The sequence below is a fragment of the Arachis ipaensis genome, chromosome B2 (genome assembly GCF_059453495.1).
Source record: "Arachis ipaensis isolate K30076 ecotype BB chromosome B2, ASM5945349v1, whole genome shotgun sequence".
Classification (NCBI taxonomy): Eukaryota; Viridiplantae; Streptophyta; class Magnoliopsida; order Fabales; family Fabaceae; genus Arachis; species Arachis ipaensis.
This window is the reverse complement of record NC_142437.1, coordinates 99,936,908-99,957,203: the sequence shown is the minus strand read 5'-3', so window position 1 is coordinate 99,957,203 and position 20,296 is coordinate 99,936,908. Positions and strand designations below refer to the sequence as shown.

Here is a 20,296-nt window from a genome sequence, read left to right as displayed (position 1 = left end):
GCATTCGTTCCTCTGAACCTCTGCTTTCTTGCTATCTTCATCCAATCAGTCTTACTCCTTTCCATGGCTGGCTTTATGTAAGGGCATCACCATTGTCAATGGCTACATCCCATCCTCTTGTGAAAATGGTCCAAATGCTCTGTCACAGCACAGCTAATCATCTGAGGTTCTCGATCATACTGGAATAGGATTCACCCTCCTTTTGTGTCTGTCACTACGTCCAGCAATCGCGAGTTTGAAGTTCGTCACAGTCATTCAATCCCAGAGTCCTACTCGGAATACCACAGACAAGGTTTAGACTTTCCGGACTCTCATGAATGCCGCCATCAATCTAGCTTATACCACGAAGATTCTGGTTAAGAGATCCAAGAGATACTCATTCAATCTAAGGTAGAACGGAAGTGGTTGTCAGGCACGCGTTCATAGGGAATGATGATGATTGTCACGTTCATCATATTCAGGTTGAAGTGCGAATGAATATCTTAGAAGCGGACTAAGTTGAATTGAATAGAAAAATAGTAGTACTTTGCATTAATCTTTGAGAAACAGCAGAGCTCCACACCTTAATCTATGGAGTGTAGAAACTCTACCGTTAAAAATACATAAGTGAAAGGTCCAGGCATAGCCGAATGGCCAGCCCCCATGATCTAAGAACCAGACGTCCCAAGATGTCTAATACAATAGTAAAAAGTCCTATTTATACTAAACTAGTTACTAGGGTTTACAGAAGTAAGTAATTGATGCATAAATCCACTTCCGGGGCCCACTTGGTGTGTGCTTGGACTGAGCTTGAATGTTACACGTGCAGAGGTCATTCTTGGAGTTGAACGCCAGTTTATAACGTATTTCTGGCGTTCAACTCTGGTTTGTGACGTGTTTCTGGCGTTCAGCTCCAGACAGCAGCGTAGAACTGGTGTTAAACGTCCTTTTACGTTATCTAAACTCGGCCAAAGTATGGACTATTATATATTGCTGGAAAGCCCTGGATGTCTACTTTCCAGCGCAATTGGAATCTTGCCATTTTGAGTTCTGTAGCTCCAGAAAATCTACTTTGAGTGCAGGGAGGTTAGAATCCAATTGCATCAGCAGTCCTTCTTCAACCTCTGAATCTGATTTTTGCTCAAGTCCCTCAATTTCAGCCAGAAAATACCTGAAATTATAGAAAAATACACAAACTCATAGTGAAGTCCAGAAATGTGAATTTAACATAAAAACTAATGAAAACATCCCTAAAAGTAACTAGATTCTACTAAAAACATACTAAAAACAATGCCAAAAAGCGTATAAATTATCCGCTCATCACAACACCAAACTTAAATTGTTGCTTGTCCCCAAGCAACTGAAAATCAAATAGGATAAAAAGAAGAGAATATACTACAAATTCCAAACTATCAATGAAACATAGCTCCAATCAGATGAGCGGGACTTGTAGCTTTTTGCCTCTTGAATAGTTTTGGCATCTCACTTTATCCATTGAGGTTCAGAATGATTGGCATCTATAGGAACTCAGAGTTCAGATAGTGTTATTGATTCTCCTAGTTCAGTATGATGATTCTTGAACACAGCTTCTTTATGAGTCTTGGCCGTGGCCCTAAGCACTTTGTTTTCCAGTATTACCACCGGATACATAAATGCCACAGACACATAATTGGGTGAACCTTTTCAGATTGTGACTCAGCTTTGCTAAAGTCCCCAATTAGAGGTGTCCAGGGTTCTTAAGCACACTCTTCTTTTGCTTTGGACCTTGACTTTAACCGCTCAGTCTCAAGTTTTCACTTGACACCTTCACGCCACAAGCACATGGTTAGGGACAGCTTGATTTAGCCGCTTAGGCCAGGATTTTATTCCTTTAGGCCCTCCTATTCACTGATGCTCAAAGCCTTGGGATCCTTTTTATTACCCTTGCCTTTTGGTTTTAAGGGTTATTGGCTTTTTGCTGTTGCCTATTGGTTTTAAGAGCTTTTGGCTTTTTCTGCTTGCTTTTTATCTTTTTTTTTTCTGCAAGCTTTGTTCTTTGCTGCTTTTTCTTGCTTCAAGAATCATTTTTATGATTTTTCAGATTATCAAATAACATGTCTCCTTGTCATCATTCTTTCAAGAGCCAACATATTTAACATTCATGAACAACAACTTCAAAACATATATGCATTGTTCAAGCATTCATTCAGAAAACAAGAAGCATTGTCACCACTTCAATATAATTAAACTAAGTTCAAGGATAAATTTGAAACTCATGTACTTCTTGTTCTTTTGAATTAAAACATTTTTCATTTAAGAGAGGTGATGGATTCATAGGACATTCATAACTTTAAGACATAGTTACTAAATACTAATGATCATGTAATGAAGACACAAACATAGATAAGCACTTAACATAAAAAATGAAAAACAGAGAAAGTAAGAACAAGGAATGAGTCCACCTTAGTGATGGTGGCGTTTCCTTCTTGAGGAACCAATGATGTCCTTGAGCTTTTCTATGTCTCTTCCTTGTCTTTGTTGCTCCTCCCTCATTGCTTTTTGATCTTCTTTGATTTCATGAAGGATGATGGAGTGCTCTTGATGTTCCACCCTTAGTTGTCCCATGTTGGAACTTAATTCTCCTAGGGAGGTGTTGATTTGCTCCCAATAGTTTTGTGGAGGAAAATGCATTTGAGGCATCTCCGGGATCTCATGGTGATGAGCTTCCTGCGCCTCTTGAGCTCCATGAATGGGCTCTCTTGCTTGCTCCATCTTTTTCTTAGTGATAGGCTTCTCTTCCTCAATGTGAATGTCTCCTTCTATGAAAGCTCCAGCTGAGTAACATAGATGGCAAATAAGATGAGGAAAAGCTAGCCTTGCCCCAGGGGAGGGCTTTTCGGCTATTTTGTAGAGTTCAAGGGAGATGACTTCATGAACTTCTACTTCCTCTCCAATCATGATGCTATGGATCATGATGGCCCGATCCACAGTAACTTCAGATCGGTTGCTAGTGGGGATGATGGAGCGTTGGATGAACTCCAACCATCCTCTAGCTACAGGCTTAAGGTCCAGTCTTCTTAGTTGAACCGGCTTGCCTTTGGAGTCAATCTTCCATTGAGCTCCTTCCACACATATGTCCATAAGGACTTGGTCCAACCTTTGATTAAAGTTGACTCTTCTAGTGTAGGGGCGTGTATCTTCTTGCATCATAGGCAAGTTGAACGCCAACCTCACATTTTTCGGACTAAAATCTAAGTATTTCTCCCGAACCATTGTAATATAATTCTTTGGATTTGGGTTCTTACTTTGATCATGGTTCCTAGTGATCCATGCATTGGCATAGAACTCTTGAACCATTAGGATGCCGACTTGTTGGATGGGGTTTGTTAGAACTTCCCAACCTCTTCTTTGGATTTCATGTCGGATCTCCGGATACTCATTTCTTTTGAGATTGAAAGGGACCTCAGGGATCACCTTCTTCTTGGCCACAACATCATAGAAGTGGTCTTGATGGGCTTTGGAGATGAATCTTTTCATCTCCCATGACTCGGAGGTGGAAGCTTTTGTCTTCCCTTTCCCTTTTCTAGAGGATTATCCGGTCTTGGGTGCCATCAATGGTAATGGAAAAACAAAAAGCTTATGCTTTTACCACACCAAACTTTGAATATTGCTCGCCCTCGAGCAAGAGGAGAAAGAATAGATGAAGAAGAAGAAGAAGAAATGGAGAAGAGGGAGAGAGAGAGGTGTTTCGGCCAAGAAGGGGAAGAGAGGGTTGTGTTGTGTGAATTTGAAGAAGAATGGAGGGCTTTATATAGGGAAGGGAGGGGGGCTAAGTTTCGGCCATTTAGGGTGGGGTTGGGTGGGAATTTGATTTTGAATTTTGAAGGTAGGTGGAGTTTATGAGGTAGGTTTATGGGGAAGAGTGGATGGATGTGAGTGGTGAAGTGGTGATAGGGAAGAGAGATTGAGGTGATTGGTGAAGAGTTTTGGGGAAGAGTGTTTATTGGGAAGAGAGGATGATTGAGAAGAGAGAAGAGAGTGAGTGGAGGTAGGTGGGGATCCTGCGGGGTCCACAGATCCTGAGGTGTTCAAGGATTTACAACCTTGCACCAAATTAGGCATGCAAAATGCCCTTGCACACAATTCTGGGCGTTCAGCGCCAGATTGGTGCTTATTCTGGGCGTTGAACGCCCATTTGTGGCCCATTTCTGGCGTTGAACGCCAGAACCATGCTTGTTCTGGGCGTTCAGCGCCAGCTCTTCTCCTGGGTGCATTTCTGGCGTTCAAATGCCCAGATGCTGCCCATTTCTGGCGTTCAGCGCCAGAACCATGCTCTGTTCTGGCGTTGAACGCCCAAAACATGCTTCTTACTGGCTTTTAAACGCCAGTAAGGTTTTCCTCCAGGGTGTGATTTTTCTTCTGCTGTTTTTGATTCCATTTTCAATTTTTATATTTATTTTGTGACTCCACATGATCATGAACCTAATAAAACAATGAAAACAATGAAAATTAGATAAATAAACATTGGGTTGCCTCCCAACAAGCGCTTCTTTAATGTCAATAGCTTGACAGTGGGCTCTCATGGAGCCTCACAGATGTGCAGAGCTTTGTTGAGACCTCCCAACACCAAACTTAGAGTTTGGATATGGGGGTTTGACACCAAACTTAGAGTTTGGTTGTGGCCTCCCAACACCAAACTTAGAGTTTGACTGTGGGGGCTTTATTTGACTCTGCTTTGAGAGAAGCTTTTTATGCTTCCTCTCCATGGATGCAGAGAGAGATCCTTGAGTTGTAAACACAAGGTTGTCCTCATTTATTTGAAGGATTAATTCTCCTCTGTCCACATTAATCACAGCTCTTGCTGTGGCTAGGAAAGGTCTTCCTAGGATGATGGATTCATCCTCATCCTTCCCAGTATCTAGGACTATGAAATCAGTAGGGATGTAAAGGCCTTCAACCTTTACTAACACGTCCTCTACTTGTCCATAAGCCTGTTTTCTTGAATTGTTTGCCATCTCTAATGAGATTTTAGCAGCTTGCACCCCAAAGATTCCCAGTTTCTCTATTACAGAGAGGGGCATGAGGTTTATCCCTGAACCAAGGTCACACAGAGTCTTAAAGATCATGGTGCCTATGGTACAAGGTATTAAGAACTTTCCAGGATCCTGTTTCTTTCTGAGGCAATGTCAGTTGATCCAGATCACTCAGTTCATTAGTGAACAAGGGAGGTTCATCTTCCCAAGTCTCAATACCAAATAATTTGGCATTCAGCTTCATGATTGCACCAAGGTACTTGGTAACTTGCTCTTCAGTAACATCCTCATTCTCTTCAGAAGAGGAATACTCATCAGAGCTCATGAATGGCATAAGGAGGTTTAATGGAATCTCTATGGTCTCTAGATGAGCCTCAGATTCCTTTGGTTCCTCAGAGGGAAGCTCCTTATTGATCACTGGACGTCCCAGGAGGTCTTCCTCCTTGGGATTCACGTCCTCTCCTTCCCTTACAGGTTCGGCCATGGTGATCAATTCAATGGCCTTGCACTCTTCTTTTGGATTCTCTTCTGTATTGCTTGGGAGAGTACTAGGAGGGATTTCAGTGATCCTTTTACTCAGCTGGCCCACTTGTGCTTCCAAATTTCTAATGGAAGACCTTGTTTCATTCATGAAACTCACAGTGGCCTTAGATAGATCAGAGACTAAGTTTGCTAAATTAGAAGTATTTTGTTCAGAGTTCTCTGTCTGTTGCTGAGTGGATGATGGAAAAGGCTTGCTATTGCTAAACCTGTATCTTCCACCATTATTAAAGCCTTGTTGAGGCCTTTGATCCTTCCATGAGAGATTTGGATGATTTCTCCATGATGGATTATAGGTGTTTCCATAGGGTTCACCTAAGTAATTCACCTCTGCTATTGCAGGGTTCTCAGGATCATAAGCTTTTTCTTCAGAAGATGCCTCTTGAGTACTGTTGGATGCAGCTTGTATTCCATTCAGACTCTGAGAAATCATATTGACTTGCTGAGTCAATATTTTGTTCTGAGCCAATATTGCATTCAGAGTATCAATTTCAAGAACTCCCTTCTTCATAGGCGTCCCATTACTCACAGGATTCCTCTCAGAAGTGTACATGAACTGGTTATTAGCAACCATGTCAATGAGTTCTTGAGCTTCTGCAGGCGTTTTTTTTTAGGTGAATGGATCTACCTGCAGAAGTATCCAATGATATCTTTGATAGCTCAGATAAACCATCATAGGATATATCCAGGATGGTCCATTCTGAAAGCATGTCAGAAGGACACTTTTTGGTCAGCTGCTTGTATCTTTCCCAAGCTTCATAGAGGGATTCACCTTCCTTCTGTCTGAAGGTCTGAACATCCACTCTAAGCTTGCTCAGCTTTTGAGGAGGAAAGAACTTGGCTAAGAAAGCTGTGACCAGCTTATCCCAAGAGTTCAGGCTGTCTTTGGGTTGAGAGTCCAACCATATTCTAGCTCTGTCTCTTACAGCAAAAGGGAAAAGCATGAGCCTGTAGACTTCAGGATCTACTCCATTAGTCTTAACAATATCACAGATCTGCAAGAATTCAGTTAAGAATTGAAAAGGATCTTCAGATTAAAGTCCATGAAACTTGCAGTTCTGCTGCATCAGAGAAACTAGCTGAGGTTTCAGCTCAAAATTGTTTGCTCCAATAGCAGGAATGGAGATGCTTCTTCCATGTAAATTGGAATTTGGTGCAGTAAAGTCACCAAGCATCCTCCTTGCATTATTATTATTTTCGGCTGCCATCTCCTCTTTCTGTTCGAAAATTTCTGAAAGGTTATCTCTGGATTGTTGTAATTTAGCTTCTCTTAGTTTCCTCTTCAGAGTCCTTTCAGGTTCTGGATCTGCTTCAACAAGAATATTCTTGTCCTTGCTCCTGCTCATATGACAAAGAAGAGGGCACAGAAAAATAATAATAATAACAGGGATCCTTTATACCACAGTATAGAGGTCCTTATGTAAGTGGAAGAAAGAAAGGGGACAAAGAATGTAATGTAAGGAAAGAAACACAAGGGTGAGGAGAGCAGAGATGTGAGATGAGGAGATGTTAGTAGATGAATAAATAATTAGAATGGGATGAGAGAGGGAGAATTTCGAAAATAATTTTTGAAAAAGAGTTAGTGATTTTCGAAAATGGTTTTTTGAAAAAGGTTAGTAATTTTTCGAAAATTAAAATCAAAATTTAAAATAATTAGTTAATTAAAAAGAATTTTTGAAAAAGAGAGAAGATATTTTCGAAAATTAGAGAGAGAGAGTTAGTTAGGTGGTTTTGAAGAAGATAGGAGACAAACAAAGAGTTAGTTAGTTAGTTGAAACAAATTTGAAAATCAATTTTGAAAAGATAAGAAGATAAGAAGTTAGAGAAGATATTTTGAAATCAAATTTTTGAAAAAGATAAGATAAGAAGATATTTTTTTTGAAAAGATATGATTGAAATTAGTTTTGAAAAAGATTTGATTTTTAAAATCACAATTAATAACTTGATTCACAAGAAATCACAAGGTATGATTCTAGAACTTAAAGTTTGAATCTTTCTTAACAAGCAAGTAACAAACTTGAAATTTTTGAATCAGAACATTAATTGATGATGTTATTTTCGAAAATTATGATATAAAATTAAGAAAAAGATTTTTGAAAAATATTTTTAGAATTTTTGAAAATAACTAAGAAAAATGAAAAAGATTTGATTTTTGAAAAAGATTTTGAAAAAGATGAGATTTTTAAATTGAAAATTTGATTTGACTCATAAAGACAACTAGATTTTAAAATTTTTTGAAAAAGTCAAATCTAATTTTCGAAATTTTAAGAGAAGAAAACGGAGAAGATATTTTTTGATTTTTGAATTTTTATGATGAGAGAGAAAAACATGAAAAATGATGCAATGCATGAAATTTTTAGATCAAAATAATGAATGCATGCAAGAATGCTATGAATGTCAAGATGAACACCAAGAACACTTTGAATGTCAAGATGAACATCAAGAACATATTTTTGAAAATTTTTATATGCAAAGAAAATATGCAAGACACCAAACTTAGAAATCTTTGATGCTTAGACTCTATGGATGCAAGAATGCATATGAAAAACACCATACAACACAAAACAAGAAAACATCAAGATCAAACAAGAAGACTTACCAAGAACAACTTGAAGATCATGAAGAACACTATGAATGCATGATTTTTCGAAAAATGCAAGATGAATATGCAATTGACACCAAACTTAAAAATTGACTCAAGACTCAAACAAGAAACACAAAATATTTTTGATTTTTATGATTTTATGATTTTTTTGTATTTTCTGTTAATTTTTTTGAAAATCATTTTGAAAAAGAAAAATAAGGATTCCAAAATTTTTAATATGAATTACAGGAATCTTATGCTCTTTAGTCTAAAGCTCCAATCAAAGGGTCAGGCATGGCTTAATAGCCAGCCAAGATTTAGTATGTAACTCAGACATGACATGCCTGACATACCCTATCCAAAAGAATTAGACATGGCTTTACAGCCAGCCAGGCTTCAACATGTTTCATGAAACACTAGAATTCATTCTTAAAAATTCTGAAGAAAAATATATTTTTGAAAACATATTTTTATTTTAAAATTTTTTTTCGAAAACAAAGGAGAAATTTTTGAAAGTTTTTTTTTTGAAAAATTTTTGAAAAGAAAACGAAAAGAAAGTTACCTAATCTGAGCAACAAGATGAACCGTCAGTTGTCCAAACTCGAACAATCCCCGGCAATGGCGCCAAAAACTTGGTGCACGAAATTGTGATCATCAATGGCACCATCAACATGGTACGCTCAATTGTAATCTCAACTTTTTATCACAACTTCGCACAACTAACCAGCAAGTGCACTGGGTCGTCCAAGTAATAAACCTTACGTGAGTAAGGGTCGATCCCACGGAGATTGTTGGTATGAAGCAAGCTATGGTCACCTTGTAAATCTCAGTCAGGTAGATAATAATTGATTATGGAGTTTTCGAAATTAATACTAATTAAACAAAAAATAAAGATAGAAATACTTATGTATATCACTGGTGAGAATTTCAGATAAATGTATGGAGATGCATTCGTTCCTCTGAACCTCTGCTTTCCTACTGTCTTCATCCAATCATCTTACTCCTTTCCATGGCTGGCTTTATGTAAGGGCATCGCCGTTGTCAATGGCTACATCCCATCCTCTTGTGAAAATGGTCCAAATGCTCTGTCACAGCACGGCTAATCATCTGAGGTTCTCGATCATACTGGAATAGGATTCACCCTCCTTTTGCGTCTGTCACTACGCCCAGCAATCGCGAGTTTGAAGTTCGTCACAGTCATTCAATCCCAGAGTCCTACTCGGAATACCACAGACAAGGTTTAGACTTTCCGGACTCTCATGAATGCCGCCATCAATCTAGCTTATACCACGAAGATTCTGGTTAAGAGATCCAGGAGATACTCATTCAATCTAAGGTAGAACGGAAGTGGTTGTCAGGCACGCGTTCATAGGGAATGATGATGATTGTCATGTTCATCATATTCAGGTTGAAGTGCGAATGAATATCTTAGAAGCAGACTAAGTTGAATTGAATAGAAAAACAGCAGTACTTTGCATTAATCTTTGAGAAACAGCAGAGCTCCACACCTTAATCTATGGAGTGTAGAAACTCTACCGTTAAAAATACATAAGTGAAAGATCCAGGCAGGGCCGAATGGCCAGCCCCCATGATCTAAGAACCAGACGTCCCAAGATGTTTAATACAATAGTAAAAAGTCCTATTTATACTAAACTAGTTACTAGGGTTTACAGAAGTAAGTAATTGATGCATAAATCTACTTCCGGGGCCCACTTGGTGTGTGCTTGGGCTGAGCTTGAATGTTACACGTGCAGAGGTCATTCTTGGAGTTGAACGCCAGTTTATAACGTATTTCTGGCGTTCAGCTCCAGACAGCAGCGTAGAACTGGCGTTAAACCCCCTTTTATGTTGTCTAAACTCGGCCAAATTATGGACTATTATATATTGTTGGAAAGCCCTGGATGTCTAATTTCCAACGCAATTTGAAGCGTGCCAGTTTGAGTTCTGTAGCTCCAGAAAATCCACTTTGAGTGCAGGGAGGTCAGAATCCAACAGCATCAGCAGTCCTTCTTCAACCTCTGAATCTGATTTTTGCTCAAGTCCCTCAATTTCAGCCAGAAAATACCTGAAATTACAGAAAAATACACAAACTCATAGTGAAGTCCAGAAATGTGAATTTAACATAAAAACTAATGAAAACATCCCTAAAAGTAACTAGATTCTACTAAAAACATACTAAAAACAATGCCAAAAAGCGTATAAATTATCCGCTTATCACTTTTCTTTTATGCCTTCCAAGTGTTTGATAAAATGCTTGGTTTAGCTTTAGAGTAGATCTTTGCATTCTTGGCTTGGAATTGAGAAATTAGGTGACCTTGAGTCATTAATGTCCAATTTGGATTGATAATCTAGAGTTGTTAGTTAATCTTGTTTCCATTGATGTTACTTATGGCTTAGAATTAACTATGCCTATTTGAGTTTCTCCCGATGTAGGAGAGGACGAAATAGAATTACTCTTGATAATTGTATGTTATGATTAATGACAAGGATAAAAAACCTTGACCATCAATCCTAGCCAAGATGCGTTCTTAGCATTTGTTAGCTTTACTTTCTTATCATTAAATTTCTTGCCTTTTTGCCTTCAAAACCCCTATTTTCTCATAACTAATAGTATGCACACCTCACTGCAACTCTTTTGAGAGACGACCTGAGATTTAATACTCTTGGTTTTTATTAGTTTGCATTCATGACAAACAAAATCAAACTTTGATAAGGGTCATTTGCCAGTTTGGGACTATGCTTGCAACGAAATTTTGAGTTTTATAACTTGTGAATTTCCAAACTGGTGTTTGGAAGCTATCAAGTGACTGGTTCGAAAATTCACAAGTTATAAAACTCGAAATTTTGTTACAAGCATAGTCCCAAACTGGCAAAAGACTTTTATTAGAGTTTAATTTTGTTTGTCACGAATGCAAACTAATAAAAGAAGGGAGTATTAGATCCCGTGTCGTCTCTCAAAGGAGTTATAGTGAGATGTGCGTACTATCAGTTATGAGAAAACAGGGGTTTTAGAGGCAAAAAGGCAAGAAATTAAATCATAAGAAAGTAAAGCTAACAAATGCTAGGAAGGCATCTTGGCTAGGATTGAGAGTCAATATTTTCTATCCTTGTCATTAATCATAACATAACAATTATCAAGAGTAATTCTATTTCGTCATCTCCTACATCGGGAGAAAGTCAAATAGGCATAGTTAACCCTAATTCATAAGTAACATCAATGAAAACAAGATTAACTAAAAACTCTAGATTATCAATCCAAATTGGATATTAATGACTCAAGGTTACCTAATTTTCCAATTTGAAGCCAAGAATGCAAAGATCTACTCTAAAGCTATACCATGCATTTTATCAAACACTTGGAAGGCATAAAAGAAAAGCATATTAAATTACAATAAAATCTAAAACTACCAAATGCAAGAAACTAATAATAATAACTCAAACAAATATCAAGAAAACATAAAACATCAATTTGCATTAAAAAAAATCAAAATTAGCAAGAGAGTTCATAAACTAAAGTTAACAAAATAAAGAAACTACTAAACAAAATTAGAAAAATTAAGATAATAAAACAAGGAAATATAAACAAATCTATCCTAAAACAAGAATCAAAACTTAAATCTAGAGAGAAGAAAGTGCTTTTTTCTCTAGAAAAATACCCTAAAACATGTTCCTAAACTACTCTAATTGCTCCCCCTTGATCCTCCTTGAGAATTGCATCAAATACTTTAGAAATGAGTTGGATTGGGCCCAAGAAAGCCTTGAAATAATGGCGACGTGTCTACTTAAGTAAATCACGTGTTGACAGTTATGCGTACGCGCAAATTGGCGATTTTCTAAAAGATGCATATGCATGATGGATGCGTATGCATGGCCATGAGGAGCTCCAATTTCATTTCTTCATGAATTCTCCCTTTTTGCATGTTTTTTCTTCACTTCTTCAAGCCATTCTTTCCTTCTAAGCCTGAAATCATTCAACAAACACATCAAGACATCGAATAGAATATAAGTGAATCAAATTTAGCAATTTAAGAGCCTAAAAGCATGTTTTAATCATTAAGCACGGTTAGGAGAAATTCTTAAAACTATGCTATTTCAGTGAATAAATGTAAGATAAGTTGATAAAATCTACTCATTTCAATACCAGATAAACCATAAAATTGTGGTTTATCATGTATTAATTTTGCTCGACACTATGATCAATGCCAAAGGCATGCACAAATTTAGAGAGTTCGTGCCTCCATTTACATGTTGTAATCAGGCCTTGGCCATTTAGAGGTTGGGCTCTCGACCTAATAGGAATGATTCATCCTCCTTCGACTAAGGGGCATAAGTTTGTCTTGGTGATAGTCGACTACTTTACAATGTGGGTAGAAGCTGTTCCCATGAAAGAAGTTACCCAAGCCAAGATAATCGACTTTATTGAGGAGTCGATCATTCATAGATTTGGCATTCCCAAAATGTTGACTACATATCAAGGGACCATGTTTACTGGTCAATAAGTAAAGGGGTTTTCTGAGTCACGAGGCATTAAAAAAGTACATTCGACTCCCTAATATGCACAAGCTAATGACCAAGTCGAAGCCATTAAAAATATTCTGATAAGTTTGATAAAGAAGCATATAGAGAGGCAACCTCGAAACTGGCACACTACACTAAGTCAGGTGTTATGGGCTTACAGGTTTTCTCCAAGAGAATCAATTAAATCAACACCTTATGAGTTAGTGTATGACCATAAAGCTGTATTGCCACTTGAAATAAATTTGCAAAACATAAGGGTGGCAAGATAGAATGATTTTCTAGTCGAACAATATTTGTCGAGTATGGTTGATGAATTAGATGAGTTAGACCAAGTTAGACTCATGGCGTTAGACAAAATGATAAAGCAAAAAGAGCTGATATCTAAGTCATACGATCAAAAGTGAAAGGTAAAAAATTTGCAATTGGTGATTTAGTATTGAAATTAGTACTTCTGACTGAGCAAGTTAAAGGCAAATGGTCTCCTTTATGAGAAAGATCCTTTGAAATAGAAAAAGTTTTCAATGGCAATGCATAGGAAATAAGAGATACAAATAGCAGTTGAATCATACATGTAAATGGTAAGTATGTCAAAAAATACCATTGTCATTAAAACAAAGTAAGTCGAGATTACTAAACAAAATAAGTGCAAAAGAGAGCTAGAGTAAGCTCCTAAGCATGAGTTTTAGATCCTCTTGTCATTGGTCCATGCATGAAGACTCTTGTGCTGCTTCTTGGGCATTAGTGGCTCGAGTGACTGCTTCGACTAAAGCATCTTGACTTGAAAGTTTGGAAGCATGAGCCTTTTCAATCCTTTGCAATCAAATAGAGAGAATAGCATTGGTGGATACAACTTTGATTTTTCCTAATTTTAGATCAGACAATTCTCTATCTAAGGATGCAATCTTCGACACCATTTGTTATTCCTTTGCTCAACACTTCGACAAAACCTCAGTGACCTAAGACTTAGTCATATCATATTTTTTCAGCTTAGTATCACAGTCGGCTAAAGTCTTAAGTGACTTGTTCAGTTCTTGGTCAGCATCGTGAATTTTAGAAAGGTGGGAGGAGACATCCTCAATAAATGAGCTAAGAGATGAATGCATGTAAAAAAAAAAACGTTGATTGAGAAAAGCAAGTGCATCAGTAAGTCGAGCCTTTAGGAGAATATTGTCATTGATATCATTAATGGAACGGTTCAAGCAATCAAGAACAATGTTGATTCTGTCAACAAATTGAGGATATGGACCCATGGGCACAGGGGAAGTAACTTCTTCTATAACCTCTTATTCTTTGGTCAACATTGCCTGAGTCGTATTCTCAGCTTGAAAGATAACAATTCTCTATTCCGGACCAGAAGACAACGCCATAGTTCCTTCAGAGGAATAAACCTATCGAACTTCAGACAAGATATTTTCCAGGTCAAAGTCGATGTCATCGAAATTTAAATCTCCAGCTTCTGGAGAAGGAACATTAAAAGGTGATTCTGTGTTTTGATCGACAAATTTTTGTGTCAACAGTACGGGAATAGTGTCTTCATCGACGAATTTCTATGCCAATAGTTCGATGAATTTCTGTGTGGAACGCCTAGGAATAATAGTGGTAACTGGAGCAGTTGACCCTGATCTATATTGGTACACGGAATCGTGATCGCACACTTTTCACATAACTTCGTGCAGCTGACCAGCAAGTGCACTGGGTCGTCCAAGTAATACCTTACGTGAGTAAGGGTCGATCCCACGGAGATTGTCGGCTTGAAGCAAGCTATGGTCATCCTTGTAAATTTCAGTCAGGCAGATTCAAATGGTTATGGGATTTTGATAATTGAAATATAATTAAAACAGAAAATAAGATAGAAGAACTTATGTAATTCATTGGTGGGATTTCAGATAAGCGTATGAAGATGCTTTGTTCCTTCTGAACCTCTGATTTCCTATTGCCTTCATCCAATCATTCATACTCCCTTCCATGGCAAGCTGTATGTTGGGAGATCACCGTTGTCAATGGCTATCGTCCGTCCTCTTAGTGAAAATGGTCTTAATGCGCTGTCACCGCACGGATAATCATTTGTCGGTTCTCACTCATGTTGGAATAGGATCTATTGATCCTTTTGCATCTGTCACTATGCTCAACACTCGCGAGTTTGAAGCTCGTCACAGTCATCCCATCCCAGATCCTACTCGGAATACCACAGACAAAGTTTAGACTTTCCGGATCTCAAGAATGGCTGCCAATAATTCTAGCCTATACCAAGAAGGTTCTAATCTTAGATTAGAAACCCAAGAGATATGCACTCAAGCTATTGTAGATAGAACGGAGGTGGTTGTCAGGCACGCGTTCATAGGTGAGAATGATGACGAGTGTCACGGATCATCACATTCATCATGTTGAAGTGCGAGTGAATATCTTAGAATAAGAATAAGCTTGAATTGAATAGAAAACAGTAGCACTTTGCATTACTTCATGAGGAACAGCAGAGCTCCACACCTTAATCTATGAGGTGTAGAAACTCCACTGTTAAAAATACATAAGTGAAACTAGGGTAGACATGGCCGAGTGGCCAGCCTCCCAAGGAGGTCTCAGAACATAAAAACTACATAATGTATTCCAGAGATGATCCGAAGATCAAAGATGATCAAAAGATGAAAAATACAATAGTGAAAGGTCCTATTTATAATGAACTAGTAGCCTAGGGTTTACAGAAATAAGTAATTAATGCAAAAATCCACTTCCGGGCCTACTTGGTGTGTGTTTGGGCTGAGTATTGAAGCTTTCACATGTAGAGACTTTTTTTGGACTTAAACGCCAGCTCTGGTGCCAGTTTAGGCATTTAACTCCAGCTTTTATGCCAGTTCTGGCGTTTAACGCCAGAATATGGTAGAAAGTTGGCGTTTAAACGCCAGTTTGCGTTATCAAAACTCGGGCAAAGTATGGACTATTATATATTTCTGGAAAGCTCAGGATGTCTACTTTCCAACTCAATTGAGAGCGCACCAATTGAGCTTCTGTAGCTCCAGAAAATATATTTCGAGTGCAGGAAGGTTAGAATCCAACAGCATCTGCAGTCCTTTTTCAGCCTCTGAATCAGATTTTTGCTCAGGTCCCTCAATTTCAGCCAGAAAATACCTGAAATCACAGAAAAATACAAAAACTCATAGTAAAGTCCAAAAATGTGAATTTTGCATAAAAACTAATAAAAATATATTAAAAAGTAGCTAAATCATACTAAAAACTACCTAAAAACAATGCCAAAAAGCGTATAAATTATCCGCTCATCACAACACCAAACTTAAATTGTTGCTTGTCCCCAAGCAACTAAAAACAAAGTATGATAAAAAGAAGAGAATATACAATGAATTCCGAAAACATCTATAAAGATCAGTCTTAATTAGATGAGCGGGGCTATTAGCTTTTTGCTTCTGAACAGTTTTGGCATCTCACTTTATCCTTTGAAGTTCAGAATGATTGGCATCTATAGGAACTCAGAATTCAGATAGTGTTATTGATTGTCCTAGTTCAGTATGTTGATTCTTGAACACAACTACTTTATGAGTCTTGGTCATGGCCCTAAGCATTTTGTTTTCCAGTATTACTACCGGATACATAAATGCCACAGACACATAACTGGGTGAACCTTTTCATATTGTGACTCAGCTTTGCTAGAGTCCTCAATTAGAGGTGTCCAGAGCTCTTAAGCACACTCTTTTTGCTTTGGATCGCGACCTTAACCGCTCAGTCTCAAGCTTTTCACTTGACACCTTCACGCCACAAGCACATGGTTAGGGACAGCTTGGTTTAGCCACTTAGGCCAGGATTTTTGTTCCTTTGGGCCCTCCTATCCACTGATGCTCAAAGCCTTGGATCCTTTTTATTTCTTGCCTTTTGGTTTAACGGGCTATTGGCTTTTTCTGCTTGCTTTTTGTTTTTCTTTCTTTTTCTTTTATTATTTTTTTTCGCCTCTTTTTTTTTTTCTGCAGGCTTTTCTATTCACTGCTTTTTCTTGCTTCAAGAATCAATTTTATGATTTTTCAGATTATCAACTAACATTTCTCCTTTTTCATCATTCTTTCAAGAGCCAACAATTTTAACATTCATAAACAACAAATTCAAAAATATGCACTGTTCAAGCATTCATTCAAAAAACAAAAAGTATTACCACCACATCAAAATAATTAAACTATTTTAAAATTCGAAATTCATGTACTTCTTGTTCTTTTGCAATTAAGAACATTTTTCATTCAAGAAAGGTGATGGATTCATAGGAAATTCATAGCTTTAAGGCATAGACACTAATGATCATGTAATAAAGACACAAACATAGATAGAGCATAAAGCATAATTTTCGAAAAACAGAAAAATAAGAGCAGGGAGATTAAAGAACGGATCCACCTTAGTGATGGCGGCTAGTTCTTCCTCTTGAAGATCCAATGGAACGCTTGAGCTCCTCTATGTCTCTTCCTTGCCTTTGTTGCTCCTCCCTCATGGATCTTTGGTCTTCTCTAATTTCATGAAGGAGGATGAATGCTCTTGGTGGTCCACCCTTAGTTGTCCCATGTTGGAACTTAATTCTCCTAGGGAGGTGTTAATTTGCTCCCAATAATTTTGTGAAGGGAAGTGCATCCCTTGAGGCATCTCAGGGATTTCATGATGAGGAATTTCCTCATGCTCTTGTTGAAGTCCATGAGTGGGCTCTCTTGCTTGCTCCATCCTTTTCTTAATGATGGGCTTGTCCTCATCAATGAGGATGTCTTCCTCTATGTCAATTCCAGCTGAATTGCAGAGGTGACAAATTAGATGAGGGAAGGCTAACCTTGCCAAAGTAGAGGACTTGTCCGCCACCTTATAGAGTTCTAGGGATATAACCTTATGAACTTCTACTTCCTCTCCATTCATGATGCTATGGATCATGATAGCCCGGTCTATAGTAACTTCAGACCGGTTGCTAGTGGGAATGATTGAGCGTTGGATGAACTCCAACCATCCCTTAGCCACTAGCTTGAGGTCAAGCCTTCTTAGTTGAACCGGCTTCCCTCTTGAATCTCTCTTCCATTGAGCGCCCTCCACACAAATGTCCATAAGGACTTGGTCCAACCTTTGATCAAAGTTGACCCTTCTAGTGTAGGGGCGTGCATCTCCTTGCATCATTGGCAAGTTGAATGCCAATCTTACATTTTTCGGACTGAAATCTAAGTATTTTCCCCGGACCATTGTAAGCCAGTTCTTTGGGTCCGGGTTCACACTTTGATCATGGTTTTTGGTGATCCATGCATTAGCATAGAACCCTTGAACCATTAAGATCCCAACTTGTTGAATGGGGTTGGTGAGAATTTCCCAACCTCTTCTTCGAATCTCATGTCGGATCTCCAGACATTCACTCTTTTTGAGCTTAAAGGGAACCTCGGGGATCACCTTTTTCTTTGCCACAACTTCATAGAAGTGGTCTTGATGCACCTTTGAGATGAATCTCTCCATCTCCCATGACTCAGAGGTGGAAGCTTTTGCCTTCCCTTTTCTCTTTCTAGAGGTTTCTCTGGCCTTAGGTGCCATAAATGGTTATGGAAAAACAAAAAGTGACGCTTTTACCACACCAAACTTAAAAGGTTTGCTCATTCTCGAGCAAAAGAAGAAAGAAGAGAGTAGAAGAAGAAGAAATAGAGGAGATGGAGGGGGTTTAGTGGTTCCGCCAAGGGGGAGAAGTAGTGTTTGTGATGTGTGAAAAGGAAGGAGGGATGAGGGGTTTATATAGGAGTGGAGAGAGGGTTAGGGTTCGTGTTTTAGGGGTTGGGTTTGGGAGGGAAAGGAATTGAATATGAAATATGAGGAGGTGATTGGTGTGAAGAAGAGAGAGAGAGAGTTGAGGTAGGTGGGGATCCTGTGGGGTCCACAGATCCTGAGGTGTCAAGGCTTTCTCATCCCTGCACCAATTTGGCATGTAAACGCCCCTTGGAGTGTCAATCCTGGCGTTAAACGCCAGGTTGCTGCCCATTTCTGGTGTTTAACGCCAGCTTTTCTTCCCTTTCTGGCGTTAAACGCTAGCTTGTTGCCCTTTTCTGGCGTTAAACGCCAGTATGGTGCCCTTTTTCGGCATTAAATGCCCAGAATGGTGCTAGACTGGGCGTTTAACGCCCATTCTGCTACCCTTACTGGCGTTTAAACGCCAGTAAGATCCTTCTCCAGGGTGTGCTGTTTTTAATGCTATTTTTCATTCTGTTTTTTCTTTTTCAATTGTTTTTGTGACTTGATGAGCAGATAATTTATACGCTTTTTGGCATTGTTTTTAGTATGTTTTTAGTATATTTTAGTTAGTTTTTATTATATTTTTTTTAGTTTTTATTTAAAAATCACATTTCTAGACTTTACTATGAGTTTGTGTATTTTTCTGTGATTTCAGGTATTTTCTGGCTAAAATTGATGGACCTGAGCAAAAATCTGATTCAGAGGCAGAAAAAGGACTGCAGATGCTGTTGGATTCTGACCTCCCTGCACTCAAAGTAGATTATCTGGAGCTACAGAAGCCCAATTGGCGCGCTCTCAATTGCGTTGGAAAGTAGACATTCTGGGATTTCCAGCAATATATAATAGTCCATACTTTGCCCTAGATTTGATGGCCCAAATTGGCGTTCCAAGTCAGCATAAAAATTCTGGCATCAAAACGCCAGAACTGGCATCAAAACTAGAGTTAAATGCCCAAACTGGCACAAAAGCTGGCGTTTAACTCCAAGAAAAGTCTCTACACATGAAAGCTTCAATGCTCAGTCCAAGCACACACCAAGTGGGCCCGGAAGTGGATTTCTGCATCAATTACTCATTTCTGTAAACCCTAAGCTACTAGTTCTCTATAAATAGGGCCTTTTGCTATTGTATTTTCATCTTTTGCTCATACTTTCATAGACCTTTTCACGTTTGGGGGCTGGCCTCATGGCCATGTCTAGACCTTTTGTTCTTATGTATTCTCAACGGTGGAATTTTTACACACCATAGATTAAGGTGTGGAGCTCTGCTGTTCTTCATGAATTAATACAATTACTATTGTTCTTCTATTCAATTCACGCCTGCTTCTTCTCTAAGATATTCATTCGTTCTTCAACTTGATGAATGTGATGATCCGTGACACTCATCATCATTCTCACCTATGAACATGTGCCTGACAACTACCTCTGTTCTACTAGCAATGGCTTGAATATATATCTCTTGGGTTTCTAATCTAAGATTGGAACCTTCGTGGTATAGGCTAGAATTATTGGCGGCCATTCTTGAGATCCGGAAAGTCTAAACCTTGTCTGTGGTATTCCGAGTAGGATCTGGGAAGGAATGACTGTGACGAGCTTCAAACTCGCGATTGTTGGGCGTGTGACAGACGCAAAAGGATCAATAGATCCTATTCTAACATGATCAAGAACCGACAGATGATTGGCCGTGCGGTGACAACGCATTTGGAACATTTTCACTGAGAAGACGGAAAGTAGCCATTGATAACGGTGATGCCCAACATAAAGCTTGCCATGGAAAGGAGTATGAATGGTTGGAAGAAGGCAATAGGAAAGCAGAGGTTCAGAAGGAACAAAGCATCTTCATACGCTTATCTGAAATTCCTACCAATGAATTACATAAGTATCTCTATCTTTATTCTATTTTATAATTATCAATTCTCCATAACCATTTGAAT

At 38.5% G+C, this 20,296-nt stretch overlaps 1 non-coding gene across 1 annotated transcript; it reads left to right on the top strand.

Annotated features, from left to right (window-relative positions):
- Positions 1–6,235: 6,235 nt before the first annotated feature.
- LOC148575000 (small nucleolar RNA R71) lies at positions 6,236–6,343 on the top strand. Its single transcript, XR_015906382.1, has one exon. It is a non-coding gene; the product is annotated as a small nucleolar RNA R71 (small nucleolar RNA).
- Positions 6,344–20,296: the final 13,953 nt, after the last annotated feature.